This window comes from Piliocolobus tephrosceles, chromosome 2 (genome assembly GCF_002776525.5).
Source record: "Piliocolobus tephrosceles isolate RC106 chromosome 2, ASM277652v3, whole genome shotgun sequence".
NCBI classification, from domain to species: domain Eukaryota; kingdom Metazoa; phylum Chordata; class Mammalia; order Primates; family Cercopithecidae; genus Piliocolobus; species Piliocolobus tephrosceles.
Window position 1 is genome coordinate 59,929,058 of NC_045435.1, and position 17,724 is coordinate 59,946,781.

Genomic DNA, 17,724 nt, shown 5'->3' on the forward strand with positions numbered 1-17,724 from the left:
CTTGTTATTTCTTACATGCAGTAGACACTTGTGAAGACGATTCTTAATGTGAAGGCAGCTTTTAACATAATGGAGTCATTCTGGTTGTTTTTATGTTACTCTAGCAGAATGAACTAATGGTATATGCATGGTGTAAAGTTGAAGATCTGCAGTATTTCAGTCCAGTCAGACATCTATGGTGACCTTATGATTTGAGGTTAAGCATTAAACCTGCTTGAAATGTATATGCCATATTGGAAGTGGCATGCAGATCATAAAGTAAATTATAATAAGAAGAGTTCATTAGCATATATTTCACATTCTGTTGATCTCTTTAGGTTAAAGCCAGACTAAAATAAAATTCTACATCATTGCTTATCTAGATATTGCCAGCATACAGTGATAAATCCAACATAAGTAAACTCAACCAACTTTTATTAGCTCTAACTTTGTGTTGAACCTTCTTTATGCACTGACAATGCAAAAATAAATAAGTGGATTGCATTCAAGAAGCTGACACTCAAATAAGAGTAATTTGGGAGCATAGTAAGTACCAAGAATAAAGTTAAACTTGTACATGAATTATCTTATTTGGTCCTTTCGAGAACTCTGTGAGGCAGATTTTAATATTTCCATTTCAAAGATGAAGAACATGAGGTTTAGAGAATGGAAATAACTTGCTCTATATCAAATGGCTAAAGAGCGGTGAGGCTTAATTTTGAATGTAGGCAAATTGACTCCAGAACTCATACTGTAAATCACTATGATATATACTCCAGAAAAGGAAGCCAATAAGAAAACAATTAACAAACTACAATATTACAGGATAAGTGTTACACCAAAAGTATAAAAATAATTTTAAAGGAGCCCAGAGGAGGAAGCAATCAATTCTACCTAGAGGTTTTGGAAAAATGCCAAAAAAGGCAACATTTGAGCTATGTGTAAAAGAATGAAAATAACAATGCCATTGAAACAGAAATTATAGTAAAGAAGTTCTAAGAAGAAGAATAGCTTGAATAAAGATATGAAAATACCTGTCATTCGAAAGAATATAACCAGTCTGGAAGGTGGGAGAGTCATGAAATAGAAAGATGGAATGGTAGATTTAGAACAGTTTTGAAGGACCTTAAATGACACGACAGAGGTTTGAATTTGATCTGTAAACAGTTAGAAAACATGGAAGTGTTTTCAGTTTTAAGCAAGATTATGATATATTTAGATCTATGACTCACAGGAGGTAGGGTGGGGAAAGAGAAACCACAGATCAAGGAGATTATTTATCAAACGTTTGAAAACACTGAGATAATTGGGCATTGTCGGTAGGAATAAAGAGAACAAGAATGATGTGAGAACTATTTTGAAGGATGTAGGCACAATACCAACAAAATATTATAAATGATTTGATGTGAGGAAAGAGGCAAAGACAGCATTAAAGATCACTCTGAGTTAGCTATTGGGATTGAATGTAAGAATGCATGTATGTTGAAGTCCTTAGCTGTTAAAGAAAGAAAGAGAAGAGAAAGATGAGGAGCAGTGAGAATGAAAAAAGATGAGAAAAGAGATATAAAGTTAATTTATTATTTTATTCATTTACTGAACAATCATTTATTTGTGGGATTACTATGTGCAAGAACCATCTTAGAGCTTGAAAATACAGCAATGAACAAAACAGATAACTTTGAGTCTGTGACAGAGCTTGTATTCTAATTGAGGGAGGCATAAGATAAATGAACAAATAAAGAGATGGCATAAGAGATTGTTGTGAGTGCTATGGAGAAAGATAAATGGTAAGGGAGCTAGAAATGCTGAAGTGAGGTGTTAGTTTATAAAAGGCAGTGAAGGAAGGCATCACTGGTCTGGTGACATCTGAACACAGATCTAAGGAAAAGTGGATAATAAAACATGCACTGAAAAAAATTCTAGGCAGAAGAACAGCAAGTGTCAAGCCCCTGAGGCTGAAAGCATGGATATCATTTAAGTGAAAATAATGGTGACTGGGACCAAAGTATTTGTGGTATAGATGTATAATAATTGGATTCTAGATTTCTTTTTGTATATTCAAGCAATGAGATTTGTAATATGTTGGAGAAAAATTTGGAAATCATGAACAAGTATAAGGTATTCAACCTAAGGAGATGGAGGGATAGGTTTTCCATTTTCTGGGGAGAGAAAACACTCATGTAGAACAGTTTGCTTGTGCTGGGGGTTGGGAGGAGGATCAAGAGTTTGGTTTTATAAATGTTGAATTTGAGGTTTCTGTTAGACTTTCTACTAAAATATCTAAGGTGGCATCCAATAGATGAATCTGGAGTTCTGGAGATAATTATCAACTGAAGGTATATGCATTTGAAGGTCATCAGATTGAGTGTATACAAAGCAAAGCAAACTAACAAAACACCCCAAACTCATCCTGAAGACACAGAACAACTAAAGATCACACTGGTGAGGAGGAACCAGTAAAGAGACTGAGGAACAATAGCCAGTGTTGGAGGAGTGTCCTATGAGAGTGATGGACTAGAATCTAAAATTAAAGAAGCTGAAAGGTCAGCTTTGACAAATAGGGAAGATAGGCAAATAAGATGAGGGAAAAACATACCACTGCATTTAGCAATGTGAAAGAGGTTACTAAGGACCTAGCAAGAATTGCTGAGTGGAGTGTACATCCTGAATGGAGTTAGGATATGGAGTGTGTGAAGAGAGGAATTGAAGACAATGAATTTGAAAAAAAAATTTCTATGTAATTTCTCATAAAAGGGTCTAGAGAAATAGGGTTATACTACAGGGAGACATGGGGTCAATGGTGCATTTGGTTGAGATGGGATACTACATTATATTGACATCATTCTGGGCATGACTCAGTTGCATGAGAACATGATGATACAGGAGAGAGAGAGGACAATATGTTGAGCGACACCTTGGAGGCGATGGGGAGGCATTGAGTTCACAGTGTAGAGGTTGGCCTTAGAAAGAAAGCTTCCATCCACAGTAACAGGAAGGAAGGCAGAGTAAGTGGAGACAGATGGAAAATACACTGATGCGTGTGGGGTGGAAAGCAAGTTAAAATTATCTTCTGATTTTTTTCTTATTTCCTTGGGAAGTAGGAAGATCATCAGCTGAGACAGATGATAGGAGAGGAAGTATGGGAGGTTTAAGAGGGATGTATGTGTAAAATGATCTTCAGGAGAATGAGAAAGTATTTGGACTAGAGATATGTGATAGGACACATCAGGAAAACTTGTGAAAATTTCAATATGGACATGGAAAGATTGCAGAGTACCCTGCCTAGTTCACTTTTTATAAGATTAACCCTACCTTTCAATGACTCTTAACAACTTTACAACAATGTAAAGACAAGAAAACTACTAAGAATGCAAACAATTTTGGGTCATTGAAATGCAAATAAACTGTGTCCAATGAAATGCAGGTGATTATTTTTCCCTAATGGATAAGCCAAACTATTTGCTTGTTTGTTTTTGTAACAGTTTTCTTAAAATATAATTCACATACCATCCACTTTACTCATGGTAAGCCTGTTCTGAATCTATTTATATATTTATTTTAGCATTCCTTATCACCTACACATGTGTGGTACTTTGGATTCTTCTTTGAACAAGTTGCAACATTTTACTGATCCCTTCATTAATCAGTGAGTTAAACAAAATCTTTCATGTGTTCATTTACATTTGTTTGAGATTGATGACTTTGCCATTTTAAAAACAATCATACACATGTTAAATTTGGATTTTGTGGGGGACTTGTAGATGTAGATAGGTAGCTACAAGCACGAGTCTGGTTGGGGAAAGAGACCAAATTTCATGGTATTGCTTTATAAAAGGCAGTAACAGCATGGAATTGAATAAAAAGAGAGCTAAGGATGAAAACCAAAGACCATCAACATCTAGGGAATTGATGAAAGAGAGAAAACAGTCAAATGTTCTGAGGAAGATCTGCATGAAAAGTTGAGACTGTTTTGCCAGAACACCATTGTACTATTTTTCTATTGTTGCCATAACAAATTACCTCAAACTCAATGGTGTAAAACAACACAATTTTACTATCTTATAGTTTTGTAGGTTTGAATTCCAAAATGGTTCTCACTGAACTCAAATCAAGGTGTCATCAGGGCTGAATTTCCTAGAGGCTCTGGAGTGAAATCCGTTTCCTTGCCTTATATGGCTTCTAGAGGTTGCCCACATTCATCGGCTTGTGGCCACCTTTCTCTATGTTTAAAATCAGGAACAGAATGTTGAGTCCTTCTCACATTAAATTACTCAACTATTCCTCCATAGTCATATTTTCCTTTGGTCCTTTTTCTCCCTCCCTCTTCTACTTCAAAGGCCTCCCCAGCTAATTCAAAATAATCTCTTTATATTAGCAACCTTAATTCCATCTTTAACCCCAGTTTCCCTTTGTCTTGTAATCTCACATTTTCCAGGGATTAGAATATTGACATCTTGGGGGCCAGTATTCTGCCTACCCCATCCATCATATGGTAGGCCAAAACAGGAGAGTTTTTAACAAGGAGGATATAGTTAAGAGTTATACTGGTTACATATGTTAAGAGTTATATATGTTAGAGAGTGACAGTGAAAAACAAGAGCAACAGCAATAAGGCACTAATGTTGATCATGAGAAAGTCTCTTGTTTCTTCTTTGGGAGAAATTTCACTCTCAAATCAAGATGAACTGAGACATAAAGGCCACGCTTGAGATAAACTGAGGACTGAAATAAAACTACGGAATGGTATACAGGTTACTCTATAAAGAAGTCAGACAGCAAAGAGAAGTGAGAGATGAGCAGAAACAACAGCAGGACCTAGAGAAATTGTTTGTATGTATGTATTTCAGTTTTGATTATTTATCTTTTTAAGATGAAAGAGAGAAGCCTATTTGTACCTTGACACTGAGGGACCAACTAAGCAGGAAACTCAGGTTCTTTCTTTTGAATTTCTGGGTATTTGACCCTATTACTTTCGCAATTTTAGAACACTTCAACATTAACCTTTGAAAAATAACAGCATACTGTCAAGTACACAAAACAACTAAAAGCGCTTTTAAAAAATGTCCCAGAGTAAAGATGCTAGAAACCCTGTAAAACCTCTTATTATCATTGAGATATTACAGTGTGGTCCATTGGTTCCTCTTTGAGATAAGATTGTGTCTCTCTGAATTGTCATTGGCTCTGTATATATATACTAATAACAGAAACATTTGGAAAAAGTAAATACAGTTATGAGTGGCTTAACAATGGAAATGCATTCTGAGAAATGTGTCATTAGGCAATTTTGTCATTGTGGGAACATCACAGAGTGCACTTACCCAAACCTAGACAGTACAGCCTGCTACACACCTAGGCTGTATGGTACACAGCCTATTGCTTCTAGGCTACAAACCTGCACAGCCAGCATGTTACTGTACTGAGTACTGTAGACAACTGCAACAAAGTGGGAAGTATTTGTGTATCTAAACATATCTATACATAGAAAAGGTATTATAATACTAAGGAACCACCATCTTATGGGGGGAGTCAGTCATTGACCAAAACGTCATTATGGAGTGCATGACTGCAAATAACTGACGAGAATACTCTTAAAAAAATCTGGAATGGCAAACATACATATGCACCCCTAGCATGCATTATTTGAAGATAACAGACATAATTTTGCCACGATGGTTTCACTGCTAAGCATGCCAATCCATCAACCCTGCTTCATGTTTATTGTCAACATAAATATCTTAATGAAATCAATGCATTTGGGTTAAATGTCTCCCAAGTGGCCTCCTTTGGAAAGCTAAGATCGTACCTCATTCTCATGTATATTATCAATGGCTTTCTGCCTTCTTAAGTTGAATTCTATACCTCATTCCTGTCACGTACTTCTCCTGCCCCATGTGCCATGCAAAAATGCCACCAAATTTGTCAGAAAAGATTTGCCCTTTGTGAAACTAGCCTGATTAAGTTTTATCAGCTCATATCTCTCTGGATGTTTGGTAACCTCATTTCTTATTACTGTCTCAGAGATCTTGCCTACAGCCAAGGGCAAATCTGCTCATTTATAATTTCCTGGTTCTTCACGAGCTCTTTTCTCGCAGATGGGGGCAGGTATTTTTGTTTTTGTTTAGCCTCTGTCTGTAACTGTGGGACAGTTTTGCTACTGTTGTTCTCATTTTTCTTTAAAACTAACATATTTATAAATAAATTGATATTTTTTGAGTGGAACTCAATGAAAGCATCTCATAAATTAAAATTATGGGCTGATAAAGCCTCTTACATATTTCCTGTACTTGGTAAAGTTATCTTTCTTATCAAGAAATGCTCCTTATCATGCTGAGAGTGGATGATCAGTTATTCTCCCTATTACTCTCTTGCTACATCAGTTTAAACTTCATAAACACCATAATTATACTAGACTGAATTCAAATATGAAATAAGAAAATGAAATAGCATCCCGTTCTTCATTATGCTATATTATCTTCCTCTTGATATAAAGATAAAATGACAGGGAGAGTTTACGGAGATGACAAACATGAGGAAGCTCATTTTTTTTTTTTTTTTTTCAGACTCACACTCAACATTTTTGTTTTCTTTTATGAATAGGAAAACTGGTTCATTCCCTGTGTGAGAAAAGCCCTTGACATTTACTGTTTATTCCTTTAAGGTTCAGCTGGTTCTGAATTTGGGTTCCTGTCTTTCTTACTTCAATGTTTGAACACAAATAGTTTCCCTGAGTTGTTACATTGACTTTGTAAAAATTTTATTTTATTTTTTTAATTTTTCGTGAGACAGAGTCTCGCTCTGTCGCCCAGACTGGAGTGCAGTGGCGAGATCTCGGCTCACTGCAAGCTCTGCCTCCCAGGTTCACGCCATTCTCCTGCCTCAGTCTCCTGAGCAGCTGGGACTACAGGCAACCGCCACCACGCCCAGCTGATTTCTTGTATTTTTTAGTAAAAACGGGGTTTCACCGTGTTAGCCAGGATGGTCTCGATCTCCTGACCTCGTGATCTGCCCGCCTCGGCCTCCCAAAGTGCTGGGATTACAGGCGTGAACCACTGTGCCCAGCCCTAACATTTTACAGCTGAGTATGCATCAGGCTTTTCCTTCTCCTCATTCCTAATCATGCACTCTTTCTTTGTGTTCTTTTATCAACATGTTTCTATGTTTTTCACCATAGGGGAACAGTTAGACAAGAGAAATATGTGACACTCCCCAGTGCCATGAACTGGCAAGAAAATGCAGGAAAAAGTTTTATTTACTCAACTAGCATTTTTTAAAGATTAAGATTATTGTTTTATGCCATTATAAATGTAATGGATGCTTATTACGGAATATTTGCAAGACTTGGAAAAATGGAGAAAAAATACCTAATTTTTACGTTGCAAAACAATTACTGTTAGGATATTTGCACCCATAATTCCAGGATTTTTTGTCTATACTATCCCATCAATTTTTAATCCCTGCTGTTATTCGGTTAACAGTATAACACAGAGATTTCTCTGCTATTAATTGGTCCTTGTGAATTTTTATTTTTAATGGAATAATATGTCTCAGAAGGTTCCTAACAATCCATCACATGACTGATAAGTCTAAATGAAATGAAAATGTTTGTGTGGCTCCATATTTCTGTTTTCCATTATAAATAATGCAATAATAAATGTTTTTCCTAAATTTAGAATTACTTTCTTAGCAATATTTTCTAGAAGTGGAATTATTGGATTTAAGGGAATTGATGATGGGGGTTTTCTAATAATTACAGCTAATTTTATCTAATTGAATCTTGTAAGGTTCAGGGAGTGTTTTTCAGTGCAAATGGTAATTAAGCTGGGATATGAAAAATGAGGATGATGATGATATTTTTGACAACTCTCTATGTACTAACTGGGCATTTATTATCCGATTTTAATCTCAACAAAACTCCATGAGAAAAAAAGCTAATTTTCCTGTTTCATGGAGGGGAGAATTTCAAACCATTCAGTCAAACATTAGAAGCTGTGATGCTAACCCAATCATAGGGAAATAAAGAGCGAATGATTCTTTTAGAAAGAGAATAGGGGGCTGAGCATGGTGGCTCACTCCTATAATCCCAGCACTTTGGGAGGCCAAAGTGAGTGGATCACTTGAACTCAGGAGTTTGAGACCAGCCTGGGCAGCATGGTAAAACCCTGTCTCTACAAAAAATACACACACACACACACACACAAAATATTAGCTGGGCGTGGTGAAAGGGGAAAACAAAAAGAAGGAAAAGAAAGAAAAGAAAAGAAAGAAAGAAAGAAAGAAAGAAAGAAAGAAAGAAAGAAAGAAAGAAAGAAAGAAAGAAAGAAAGAAAGAAAGAAAGAGGGAGGGAGGGAGGGAGGGAGGGAGGGAGGGAAGGAAGGAAGGAAGGAAGGAAGGAAGGAAGGAAGGAAGGAAGGAAAGAAGGAAGGAAGGAAAGGAAGGAAGGAAGGAAGGAGGGAAGGGAAGAAAGAAAGAAAGAGAGACAGAGAGAGAGAGAGAAAGAGAAAGAAAGAGAAAGAAAGAAAGGGAAAGAAAGAAAGAGAAAGAAAGGGAAAGAAAGAAAGAGTATAGGGTAAGTAAATGCATATGCCTTGAGAAAAATAAAGGAGTATTTAGAGAAGTCAAGTTAATCTTCTTAAGGAAAAAGTCGACAAGAAGTGGGGCTAGAGAGATAACCAAAGTGACATGAAGTTATTTTGAGCCTCCTTAAAGAATGAGGAAGTAATCCTGAAGGCTTTGGGAGACATACATTTTACTTAACTCTGTGATCACATTTACGATTTGGAAAACATGTCCAAACTCTGTATACACATATGCATAGGAAGTAGAAGCTGCCATGCTTGCATTTATGGAGCTTAAAAGAGAGAGTCCAGTTATGAGCTATGAGTCAGTGTCCAGAAGAGAAGAAACTAGACTGAGGTCAAATCTAGTCTTTTCTTTATTTGCCTGCCAGACCCCAAAGGGTCCAAATGCCTCTGGCTTCCTTTGATGCCCTGGCATTGGCTGTTCTTACTGTAGCTTTAGAGGTATCACAGGTGGCCTCCATCCACCAAGATTCACCTACACAGTGAGACCAAGCCCATGCAGTGCTCAGTAGATGCAGCTCTCCAAAGAGCTGAATTAAAAATATGGGTTGAGCCGGGCATGGTGGCTTATGCCTGTAGTCCTGGCAGTTTGGGAAGCTGAGGCGGGCAGATATCTTCAGGCCAATAGTTTGAGACCAGGCTGGCCAACACGGTGAAACCCCATCTCTACTAACAGTACAAAAATTAGCCACGTGTGGTGGCACACACTTGTAATCCCACCTACTCGTGAGACTGAAGTAGGAGAGTCACTTGAACCCAGGAAGTGAACATTGCAGTGAGCAGATATTGAACCACTGCACTCCAGCCTCAGCAACAGAGCGAGACTCCATCTTAAAAAATGTATATAGATATGTCTAAAAAAAGGACATATATATATGTCTGAAAAAAGACATATATAATATATATATGTCTCAAAACAAAATTTTCTAGCTCTTTATCTATGAAAATGTAGGCCTTTATCTTAATTTTCCATACAGATTTCAAAGCTAAGCAGAGTGAAAAACTTAATTTTAGTAAACATTGCTATTGTATTTGTCTATTATTTATTTTATTTGTTTCTTTTGGTGGTAGCATGGAAGAACTTGACTGTTTAAGAAACTTTTCACAAACACCAAAATGATTCACAAGTGGCAAGTACTTATATTGACAAGAACATAAGTGATAATATAAAATATAATGGAGAGTTTTCTTTTGAGCCATGAGTGAGCTCTTAATCACTCACTTAGCAGCGAGTGCTTCTTATCTCCTCCCCGCTGTGTTCCAATTCCTCCATCTACCTCAAATTGCCAAAAAAATGGAACCAAAACAAATGGGCAGAAGAGAGAACAAAGTTTTTAATTGCAATATAGTTTATGGCATTTTTTTTACATTTCAAATAGCCATTTTAAAAATACTAAATATGAATTAGTCTCCCAGTGCTGCTGCAACAAATTTCAGCAAACTAGGTGGCTTAAAACAACAAATTTGGCTGGGTGTGATGGCTCACACCTGTAATCCCAGCACTTTGGGAGGCCAAGGTGGAAGGATTGCTGAGCCCAAGTGTTTGAGACAAGCCTGGGCAACATGATGATATCCTTTCTCTATAAAAATTACAAAAATTAGCTGGGCATTTTGGCATATACCTGTAGTCCCAGCTACTATGGAGGCTGAGGTGAGAGGGTCACCTGAGCCTGAGGTGGTTGAGCCAGCAGAAAGATGTGATGGTGTCACTGTACTCCATACTGAGTGACAGAGGGAGACCTTGTCTCAGGGGGGAAGAAAATAGCACATATTGTCTCTCATAATTCAGGAGTCTAGAAGTCTACACCCCAAAACCAAGAAGTCAGCAGGGTTAGTTCTTTCTGGAGACTCTGAAGGAAAAACCATCCCATGACTTTCTGGTTTCTTTTGGTGGTTGCCAGCAATCACTGCCATTGTTTGACTTGTAGATGCATCACTTCAATCTCTGTCTCCATCTTCACGTCACCATTTTCTCTGAATCTGTGTGTCCTATTATTTTCTCATAGAGACATCAGCCACTGGATTTAAGGCCCAGTCAAAATCCAGGTTTTAACAAATTACAAGATCTTTAACAAATTACATATGCAAAGACTCTGTTTCCAAATAAGATCATATTCTTAATTTCTGGGTGGGTGTGAATGCTTTGGAGGACACTATTCAACCTACTATGTTGTAGCTCTGCATTTTTTCTTTCTTTCTTTTTTTTTTTTTGAGATGGAGTTTCACTCTTGTTGCCCAGGCTGGAGTGCAATGGTACGACATTGGCTCACCGTAACCTCCATCTCCTGGGCTCAAACAATTCTCCTGCCTCAGCCTCCTCAATAGCTGGGATTACAAGCATGCACCCCCAGGCCTGGCTAATTTTGTATTTTTAGTAGAGATGGAAATTCACCATGTTGGTCAGGCTGGTCTTGAACCCTTGACCTCAGGTGATCCACTTGCCTTGGCCTCCCAAAGCCCTGAGATTATAGGCGTGAGCCACTGTGCCTGGCCAGCATTTTTGCAAAATACAATTTGTGTGGTAACACATGTGTGGGGTATTTTAGAAAAATTAGGTTAAAGGATTCAAAGCAATTCTTTTTATTCCTTTTGTTAGAGCTTCTCCTGATTTCTCAGGCCTTTTAACACCAAAATAATGATTATGATTCTTCACAGGGAAATGTAATACTCAGTGGTTTCCAAACTTACTTGAATGAAGAATTCTTTTTTTTGGTAGCATATCAAGGAATAAGTTTTTTGTTTGTTTGTTTGTTTGTTTTGTTTTTTATTAATATTTATTCGAAAGATGATGGGGAAATTGTGGGAAAGACAAATCTCAAGTACTTCATAGAATGAAGTTCATTTCATTTACTGCCCTCCAGCATCTCTTCTAATGCTCGCCTGAACTCTAGTACAACTTGACACATCTCACAAAGTCCAGTGGAAAGAGCTAAGCTTGTCTTTGTTTTTTACCTAATTTCCTGTAAATATCATAAAAGTAATTTTTTTAATGTGAAGTATTAGAAATGTTCATTGTTTCTTTGCATGAGTTAGGGGGAATAGGATACTTTTCTAGAATAATAGTAACTACTGGATAATTAGCACACATAATAGAGCAGACTTTGAGATAGCTTATAAAATATTGTTTAATGAAATAACATAAAATATTAATGTAATTTAATCCTTTCAGTGTCCTTGTAGGCTTTAATATTACTTCAATTTAACAGATAAGAAGGTTCAGAGAGCAGTTACTTGCCCAAGCTCACACAGCTGGTAAAGTCAGGAGCCCTCACCCCTTATCATTGTGTGGGCTTCCTCTCCACAAAAGTGTACATTTCTCTATTTTATCACTCTGTATGTGGTGTGTATGTGTGTGACTTACATCACTAAGTGATGTTATTTACTTATTTACTTTTAATTTATGAGCTCCTTTGGTTTCACTAAATGAGTGTAATTGACTTGGAGATAAAAATGCCCACTTACTACCTCTCACAACAATTTGGCTTTAACAATATAAACAGTGGCACCCCTGGCAAATCACAAAGGCTGATTAGCAAGTTTTCAGGGCTGTGCTTACAATTGCTGCCACCTCTATCACTATTATTACATCCAGAGAACGGATGAGGTTAGAGACAAAATGGTCTAATTAACCAGGAGCTGCTTCAATATCCTCAATGACCAGTCAAAGATTAATCAGAAACCAGGACGTTGCTTTGCAGATGGCTGAGAGATGATGCTGAGAGGTATGTCAATGAACAATGGCACTGCAATGACTAATAGCCAATTATGTCTGTAACCTGAAACAACTGGTTGAGAAATTCTCTCAGGCAAACGTGGGCAATCAAGAGGAGAGCCTGGGAATTATCTCTTGTCTCAGAGATAATGCTTTTGTATCTCAAGAGTTTTAGAGAAGCTGACAGATCCACAAATGGCAAAAGATTAATAAAAAAGTTAATGATCTGAATGCTTTATTTGTTTCACTGTTCTACAGGTTTCTTCTCCCGCAGCTATTGATCACTGATAGATATATGGGAACTCTAACCTGCTCTAGGCTGGACAGAAAGTTTTATAGGTGGTCATCTTTTACTTTTGGTTGTTTTTGTTTACCTCTGAATTTCCAGGACCTGCAATAATGCATGGTATATAGTGGTTGCTTCATACATATTAGGTGAATAAATAATCAGATGGCATAAATGGTAGTTTTTAATATTAAAATTACTAAATTTCCTATGAACCCATCACCAAACCCTTTATTGAGTATGAAGCATTTATTTTGTTTTTGCTGTCATTGTTTTTGGAAGGAATATCTTTCGAGGACCTATGATATGTCAGGTCTTGGTCCAAGAGCTTTGCATTATAATGTCAGTTAACCCTCATCATAAAGCTTCATTCACTCAACAACAAATATTTATTGTCTTCTCTCTGCCAATCACTTTTAGAGACCAAGCATACAGCAGGAGACGAAACAGAAAAAAAAGAAAAGAAAAGAAAAGAAAAGAAAAAAATCCTCTTCTTCTTATGGATCTGAAACGAAGGAAGTGTTATCATTATCATCCACTTTTTGTCAGAGCAGTTAAGCCATTTGCTGAGATCAGAAGTATTTTGGCTCCAGAGAAAATGCAGGCCCCAACTGAAGAATCTTACCCAAAGCATACTGTCTCTATCCCAGCCACTATGCTCAAGGTTTTCTGCACCATATTTCATGTGATATTTCTGCAGAGATTACTACACTAAAGAAAGAAAGAAGGCTTATACTCTCATGATGAATCTTCAGCCTAAGCAAATGCCAAATGCTGTTAAGCAATGCCCATCTCTAAAACAAATTCTTTCTGATTGAGTCGTCAAGGTTAAAGGAGACATTTCCGTAACTACAAGCAAATTAGTCTAGTTTTGCATCAACAATAATGAGATGGGGCAATAAGAACCTAACCTTTCATTGTCTCTTTTTACTTTATGACAAAGAGAGCACTTTTTCAGACTGGACAAGAAAGGAATTACTTGTTGCTGAGTTTTGTGCAAGCCTTGTGTTTACTCATGAAAAAACAAACAAACAAACAAACTTCTCTTTCGCTGCAGAAATATCTGGTATAGGTCTTGTATGGAATACAGAAAGTTACACTGATGTTTCCCCAAAAATGTAGAAATAAGATTATACTAAAGGTGAGAATAGTAAGATTCAATACGTAATGAATGAGGTCAACCATCTGTCAAAATAGCCCCAGGAGTTGACTATAAATATATGCCTGAAAATGTTTGGGGGCACTCAGTTTCATTCAAAAGGTAAACTAAGAAGGCAGAACAAGGTGGAGCCTAAACAAAATCTATCAGTTTAATCAGTTACACTTTACTAAAAAGTCAATTGACTATAAAGATGTCTGCATAGACCCAGAAAAGAAAAGTAAAAAGAACAAGAGTTTGGTAGTGTTTTCATAGCACTGTTTGTAAGGAACAGGGGGAATTTACAAGGCTTCATCAAAACTCTAACAAATATCTCTCAAGCTTATTCATATTCTATACTGGCCAACCAACTCCCTGATACATATGTATTTTTAAATGTAGGTTTTATTACTATTCACGTATTATGAAACCAAGAAATCAGGAGAAGATTACCATTGAAAAGATGGTTTATTACTCACAGGTCTCAAGAGGAGGGGGCATGACCCACCATGCAGGGTTTCAGGAGGAATCACCAGGCTCAGTTTAGAGGCAGAGAAAGTAGAGAAAAGTATAAGCAAGAGCCTGTATAAAGGTTTCCATGGAAAAAAATACAATGTAAGGAGGCTTAGGAGTGACTAGTTGGATCATCTCTTCGGATTCTGGGGTGCAGAGGCTGTCTTCAGTTGTCTGGAACCTGGCCCTGAAATAATTAGGACAAGCTGAATCTGGCATGGAGTGTAAAGGATCAGTAAAGGAGATATTTGGGATGTGGGTTGTAGATTGTTTGGTTTGCCTATTAAAGGCATGTGAAAAAGACACTGGAAGGTGAGTCATTTTTTTATCTCTAGGAATTGCCTAACTCTGAAAAAGGCGGTCTGTCTAGAGTCAGCAAGACCCTAGATGTCAAAGCATCAAAAATACAGAAAATAAAAAGGCAGGATTAATATAATATCTCATGCTGCCAGGTAGCAGGAAAAAAGGAATAAGACACGTGTTCTCGATGGAGTCGACATCGCCCCCAAGGAGGTAAAAATTGGCTCTGGGGTATTGGGAGAAACGAAAGGAAATGCTACTTTCCATGTATAAAGCACAGAAATATGTAAACAGATATATACAGATATATAGCACAAATGCAGTATCAAAATTTCATTGGCAGTGGTCTCAAAAGTCTCCTTTGTGAGGAGAGGAGGGTGATGATGAACCAAAGGTTGAGAATCGGGAATCCTAGATAAGAGAAGTAAGTATACGGTAAATGAAAAAAGAGACCAACAAATTGCAATAATACATTATTAGCATATTAATATATTAATTAATGTAAGTAAATATATCATTTTTCTGATTTATATGTAAATATTTTCTAATTTTTTTTGCAAGTTTTCTCCATAAATATCTGATCCACTCTGAGAGTGCTAAGATAACTCAGTCTCCAAGTCCACAGAGCTGAGAATCAGATTCTGAAGTGAGGAGTCTGAGAACATGATGCACTGTATAGGCGCTTCCATTTCTCTAAGAGATATCCTGTCGTCTCCCTTTAAAAATATCAATAATGTTATAGTTGCATTTTATTTTAAAAGATTTTCCCTTTAAACATTCTGGGGGCAATGCTCACCTAGAATGTGTTGATCTTCAATTCACTAAATAGCATTTCTGGATTAATTGTTGTTTTTTCTTCTTTATAATTTCTACTGGATTTGTGAGAAAAAGAGAGGTGAGCAGAATTGCAATGTGTCATGTCTACTTTGGTTGTGTGAACTAAAATTGACATGATTCAGAGATTAGCATAGGGCCTGCATAAGGATAACACATGCTTTGGATGAAAAACATAGATAAAAGGCATGAGGAATTTCCTACATATAAGAAAATGTTTCATATCTTGTTTTGGGTGTCAGTTTCATGGTATATACAATTATTAAAATGTATTGATCTGAACACTTAAGATCATTGTATTATATTTACTATAAACTATGATTTGACTTTATAAAAGTGAGTTCAGTGGGAAGGCAATGATGATTGAAATCTGGTGTTCACAGAGTGGACTGCATCACATATAAATAAGGTTGAACAAATGGAGCACTACCTGTAGTGGATTGTATTTTATAAAACAAATGAAACTGCATTGGAACATATTTATAAATTAAACCATAGAGTTCATGAGAAAATGGAGGCCCAGAGAGACAGTTTAATTTACATATTTGGCCATCAGAAGAAAGGTATAATAATGCTAGAGAAATAATATGCAGGAACATCCATTGATTGTGAACCATATGGTAGGTGTCACGTAAGCATTTCAAATTTCTTATTTCATTAATGGTTATATCAATCCTATGAAGAAGGCACTAATATTATTCTGTTTTTTACCTTTTTAAATAATGTAAGTCTAGACAGGTAAAGTGACCTGTTAGAGATCGCATAACTAACAAATGGTGGAACTGAGCTTTGAAACTCTTATTTATGATGTCAGTCTATATTCTTCAGTGCCAAGACATAATACTTCCACTTAATGTTGGTTGTCTTAGGTTACTCTATGCATGCTGAATCATTAGATGGCAAGCTGTGTCACACTGTGCACTCTAAATTTAAATATGTAAAAGTTATTTGCAGCAATAGCACAGCAAAACCTGATTGTGTTAATCTGTGCTTAATTTGGTTAATTGCAAGACTTTAATAGCTCAATATGGCCAGCAGGTGGCAATGGTGTTCCATTAAGCCAACACAGCAACTTCAGGCAAATTAATGTACATACACAAAACTGCAAAAAAGTTAGAAGGAGTGGGCTATGTTTCCTGAGTAATTCTTGTTATCTAGGCCCTAGGATTTTTATGCACTTAGCCTCTTGCACATATGGAATTTTTGAGTTGTTCAAATACTTGGAGTTTAATTGCTGTGTGGGTGAGCTAAGTTGAGGAAGCAATAATGGATGCATTGAAGGTAGAATAATTCTAAGCTGGATAAGGGAGGACAAACATAAAAGATAAATAACTTATTTTCATATTCAAGGGAAGGTTTAAGGCTTTCTGTACAATGAGTGTATGTATACACATATGTACGTAACAGGGGTGTGTGTGTGTGTGTGTGTGTGTTTGTCATTGCTATCTTTGTTGTTGGGGTGCAAATTTGAAGCCTAGCAGCGGGTGTGCATCTGTAACAATGTATAAATAATTTTGGACTTAGGTTCACGCTATTTACCTCCAGGAGAACAGAACTTCTGAAAGCAGTTCTGGATTCTGTAGACTGAAAATGGAGCTCAGTGAGCACACTGTCCATTATACGTTTGCAGCAAATGAGGCATCTTTGCCTACAAATGCTGCAAATAACATATAGTATGATCCATGTGGACTCCAGTTTCCTACAACCAGAATGCTAGACAGGAAATAGCTTCCTGGCCAGAAGATATTAATTTTAAGTTTTGAAAGATTAGTAGTAGCTTGCCAGAAATACATGGTAAGGGAAGAAATTATAGGAAGAGGTACTAACAAGTAAAAAAGATGTAGAGAAATTAAAATCATAGTGCCTTGGTAAAGATAAGCACTTCAGAAAAGTGGGAATTTGTAGTACCCTACAGAAAAGAATCAATGAAGGCTTTCTGGCTATGTAAGAATTTTGAGGCCAGGCGTGGTGGCTCACGCCTGCAATCCCAGCACTTTGGGAGGTCGAGGCGGGTGGATCACAAGGTCAGGAGATCGAGACCATCCTGGCTAACATGATGAAACCCCGTCTCTACTAAAAGTACAAAAAATGATCCGGGCATGGTGGCAGGTGCCTGTAGTCCCAGCTACTCAGGAGGCTGAGGCAGGAGAATGGTGTGAACCCGAGAGGCGGAGCTTGCAGTGAGCCGAGATCGCACCACTGCACTCCGGCCTGGGCGATAGAGCTAGACTCCGTCTCAAAAAAAAAAGAAAAGAATTTTGAATATTATCCCATTGTTATCCACTAGATGAGTTTATCCATTAGAAGATTAGGAGACTTTTAACAAGAGATAATGAAGGACTGACCTAAAAGAATCAAAAGAAGGAGGCAGATTGAAGAGTTA

General features: G+C 37.1%; 1 protein-coding gene across 11 annotated transcripts in view; it reads right to left on the reverse strand.

Annotated features, from left to right (window-relative positions):
• The window catches only part of CNTN6 (contactin 6), a 307,467-nt gene that overhangs the window by 191,113 nt on the left and 98,630 nt on the right, over positions 1-17,724 (reverse strand). The gene's annotated exons all lie outside the window — the stretch shown is intronic.